The sequence below is a fragment of the Penaeus chinensis genome, chromosome 13 (genome assembly GCF_019202785.1).
Source record: "Penaeus chinensis breed Huanghai No. 1 chromosome 13, ASM1920278v2, whole genome shotgun sequence".
NCBI lineage: Eukaryota > Metazoa > Arthropoda > Malacostraca > Decapoda > Penaeidae > Penaeus > Penaeus chinensis.
This window is the reverse complement of record NC_061831.1, coordinates 29,647,837-29,652,836: the sequence shown is the minus strand read 5'-3', so window position 1 is coordinate 29,652,836 and position 5,000 is coordinate 29,647,837.

Below are 5,000 nucleotides of genomic sequence, written 5' to 3'. Positions count from 1 at the left end.
CACGCTCGCAGCACATACATACAGACGCAAGCTACAGGTCATCCAGAATAGAGCACTCAGGTCTACAAACGTCCCCTTTTTAAACACGAAAACACATTTGACACTCTGCAATCACCTCAAGTCACATCCTCTTGAGACAACCTTGATTTAACCTTTGACACAAACTTTTTTTTCAGAAAGTAAGAGACCAAATTTGTCATGACAAGAAAAGCCTATTATTCGCCTTAGAAGTGCGGTCCCACATACGAAGCTGCATCTATATCTAATGAAACCTCTCCTCATATACCACTTGCACCCTCACAAAGAGCATGCACTAACAAGCGCAAACTCCAGCTTGTTCAGAAGAAAGCACTCGGATGAATCTATGCGATGAGTTGGGATTAGTTTATTACAATATCTGAACTTCACAATGAAACTTCTCTGCTTCCTCTGAATATCGAGTGGCGTGGGTTGGGCTCCAAACAGCCCGACAAACTCCGTGCTTGGCATGTCCTCTGGCTGGATGAACTCAAGCGCATCACTCTTTCCAGCTGGAGATCGGGTTTAGGCCTTGATCCTTTTTTTAGGTTTGGCTGCACCCTTGGAAGCCAACTCTTACTCATTCCTTTCATCTTCCTTTCCACTTGTATTTGTTCATTTCTATTGTGAAGGGAGTTCATGGCGCTCCTGGACGACGGCGGCTTGCTATCATGCATCGAACGTTTCCCCCACAGCTGAGGACGGCCCTCGCCAACGCTGCACCTCCGCTTGGGTGAATCCCCCTCCCGTTCGCCGTTCTCTGCTATATTTAAGCTGTACCATGATTCTCGCCAATAAAACTCAAAACCACTTGTGTCACTGTTACCTCAAGTCCTTCGCTTGCAATAACAGAGCCTCTACTTTCTGCTACAATGACCTTAATTTAACTTTATAGAATTGGATATAGTTCTCAAAACTTTCTTTTGGTGTAATTTAATATACGAGTTCCAAATTGCTGCACTGAACGAACATAATTCACAAAATGAAGTCAGAGCTAATGGTCATGAAATTTTTTAAAAATCCATCACAAAATGTCAATGTTGCTGGGAATGCAAATTCGCTTGAAGTGCGCCTGCCTTCTAAAACACCACAATTAAAGGCCTCATGAAATAGGTTTGATGATTAGAACCAATAGAAGAAGAAAACGTAACAATCATTCGATGTTCGTGATATAATGATTAGAATTGAAAAAAAAATATATATATACACAACATGATTTGAAAATCAATCAAGGCATTTGCTTTATATGAGAATGATCAAGTCAGAATTTGTTTTCATATTTTGTATAATTTGTTTTATGAATTTATAATGGTATTTATTCTAAAACGTCTGATGAACTGCTAACATTTAAAGCTGTATCAGACTCTATGGAGATTATTTGCAAAATATATGCACTGGGGGTGCAAGGGCCTCCCTGCCCTGGCCCCTCCCCCCCCCACCCCCTGTGGTCCCAGCACCGACCGCGAGTGACCAGCGCGACCCTCCCAACCCAACCAGCGGACAGGGTGCCGGGGAAGCGCCTGCCCGTGCCCTGTGTGACGTCACCAACCGCAGAGATTTCCCGCGACTGCCGGCGAGTGGGGGTACAGAGGTCGCCGAACTACGCGAAATGTTTGCGCAACTGGAGGAGAAGGTGAACAAGATGTTGTTGATCCTCACAGAGGGTGACTCGGGCGTCAAAGCTGCCACACTCTCTGAATTAAAGACCACGCCCCCCCCCCCTCCCTCCCCGGGAGCCAGCCGAGGCAGCCGTCCCTCACCCTCAGGCAGGGATGACCGCAGGCCAGGCGGGGGAATCCCCCGCACAACCATGTAACAGAAGTGACGTCACGCCAGCTGACCAAGGCGACATAAAAGTGCTTGAACTTTTAAAGGAAATAAAAGTTCTGAAAGAACAAAACACTAACTTAATTAATGAAATGGAAAAAAATAAAAGTGATTGTCAGTGCCGTGATACTCGTGTTACCATTAGTGCTAAAAAAACGAACGAGGAGAACCGATGTCAGACCGCCAGTGCTGATAACCAGAGTGGGCGTGTCAGCGCTGACAGCCGCTACGAACAATGTCAGGATCCCTGTGACATCGGGTCCAGTGACGCAACCAGCCCCCCAGGTGCACCTAGCACAGCAACCGGAGGGACTGTGCTGAGAAGTGGAACAAAGCTAAGATCAAATGTTTGAAATGGTTAAAAGTACTTTTATGTTTAAGACTACCATCTGTAATGAAATCCACAATCATAAAGCTATATGTTTATGTGAATCTATAATTTGTAATATTAGAGGATATAACAGCATGAGGTACAGATTGCCTAATAGAACACTACTCACTTATGGATAAACGGACAATCAAATTTATATCATGGAATATGCGTAGTATAAAGCCTAGGCTGAATGACCTAGAGTTTTATATCCGTAAATATAATACTGATGTTATTTGCGTGCAAGAACCTTTTGCTGCTGCTGCTGCTGCTAAGATGAAAATAGCACCTGCAATTCAGGGATACTATTCATATGTGAATACAGCCATGACTGGATTGTTGACATATGTGAAGGTAACACTGCCACATAGATTAGTTAAAAAATCCGAGAACACTGATGTTCAATTTCATCATTTAAAAATTCAGACTGCCACTGGCTATTTTTCACTGTATAATGTATATGCCAGATACTCCAAATTTCTGGCTAGTTCTTTCCCCAATTTTCACAAGCAAAGCACGTTATGTATGGGCGACTTCAATGCAAGGCATCCACACTTTGGAGACAACCAACGTAATAGTAATGGGGAAGAATTCAAACATTTTATCAATAGTAGATCACTGACAGTATATGACACAGAAGCAGAGACTCATTTGGGAGGTGGCAGATTAGACTATGTATTTGGCAAAAATTTAGTTCATGGTAATGTCTGTACTTCACTGGTGCGAGAGTTAGTTAGTGACTACTTTTCAATACGAACAGATTATACTGTAGACACCAATTCAGCCACTAGATCACCTCCGAATAATTATCCCACCGGGCCTGGAGCATCACTTCAAGGCACGGGTCTATGACTGGTATAACACCTATGAAGTAACATCTGTTGAGAAATTTTCTCAGGATCTAATCAAAGTTGTCACTGACTACTATGACACTTGGGTTTGTTCAAGAAAACTCTCAAAGAAAAAGAGGCCCCAGACCTCCCATGCACCGAGGTGGATCAATGACCCAATTCTGGCAAAGGAATATATACGGGTTCAGGAGCTTGCTAATTGCTATAAAGATAATAAGACGACAGATAATCTTCTGCAGTTTATGAAAGCCACCAAGGAATTCAGAGATTTAAAAACTCAGATTCGTAGTAAATACTGGGAACAATTCCTGCAAAGTATCAATAGTCAAACTTCTATAGCTGACGTATGGAGAAAAATTAATAGACTGACAGGTAAAGCCCTCACAACACCGCAGTTCAACAGTCCACAGGAACAGGCTAATATGCTGCCAGAGCAGTGGGCAGGAAATTCTCAAGTACACTCACTTCCACAAGGGATAAAAAATCAGCTCAATAAGTCGAAAATAGATAGAAATTTCAATATAGCAATAGCATGTGCTGCTATTGACCTCTCTGACTTTGTCGAAATAACCGAGTGGGAACTAAGCAATGCCCTTCTGAAAGGTAAGGCAACCGCCCCTGGCGAGGACGGCATTACCTACAGCGTCCTTCGTCACATTGCTCAGGTACCAGGCAACCCACTTTTACATCTGTATAGACTCAGCCTATCACAAGGAATCCTCCCAAGCTCCTGGACTAAAAGCTTAATCATTCCTATACCCAAACCCAATACTGATAAATACAGACCCATTTCCTTGACCTCCTGTCTGTGCAAAGTACTTGAGAGAATAATTCTGAACAGGCTCATGTATCGCATAAATGCTAAGTTATCCTCCAGACTGTATGGATTTCTCCCAGGGCGTAGCAGTCAGCACTGTTTTGCAGAGTACTTAACAAACTCAAACCCAGGCATGCAAACCGTATTTCTTGATCTTAAATCTGCTTTTGATATTGCAAACAGGGAAATTATCCTTGAGCAACTAGCTAGCTTTGGTATTCAGGGAAAACTGTTAACATGGATTCAAATGTATCTGTCGAATCGATCGGCTCAGGTTCTCTTCAGGGGCATTAAAAGTACTCATCCAAAAGTATTTGAACTCGGCACACCTCAGGGAGGCGTACTTAGTTCCATGCTATTTAATATCCTAATACATAGATTACTGGGCGATATACCACTTGCAGGCAATGACTCCATTATTTGCTATGCCGATGACATTTGTATTAAATCCTCATCCGAGGAGAGAATGCAAGAGATTCTAGATATACTTTCTGCAAGGGCTACTGAGTGTGGCTTGATAATTTCATCTGGAAAAATAAAGGCACTTAACCCACAGACAATCCCTCTGCCAAGGTTTCATATAGATGACGTTGAGCTAGATCTCTGCCATCAATACAAATACCTTGGGGTGATTGTTAATGATTCAGAGTTCATTAGAAACCTGAAGAAAAGGCTGTGGGAGCGGCTGAAGCCACTTAGGACACTTGTCGGCAAAGACCATGGTATTAATGTCAATATTGCGAGAATCTTTTACTTGTCATACATAAGGTCGGTCATAGATTACCATGCGTTGCACCTAGTATTGTTCAAGGAATCAGAGTTGACTAGTCTAGAAAGTGTCCAAAATGAAGCCATGAGGATCATTCTTGGTGCCCCTAGAACAACAAAGATTGTGAATATGAGAACAGAACTTAATTTGCCTTCTGTTTATGAAAGAATATTATACATAAATACCACATTTAGTGTCAAATCAATTAGAGAACCCCTCCATTGTACATAGTTCCAAAGACAACTAAAACACAGAATAGAAGAGCTAACTTTGAATAACAACACCGATTCATACTCAAATCCATGGTTACAAGTGACGTGTAAACACTTAGCTCAGCTGAACATTCCC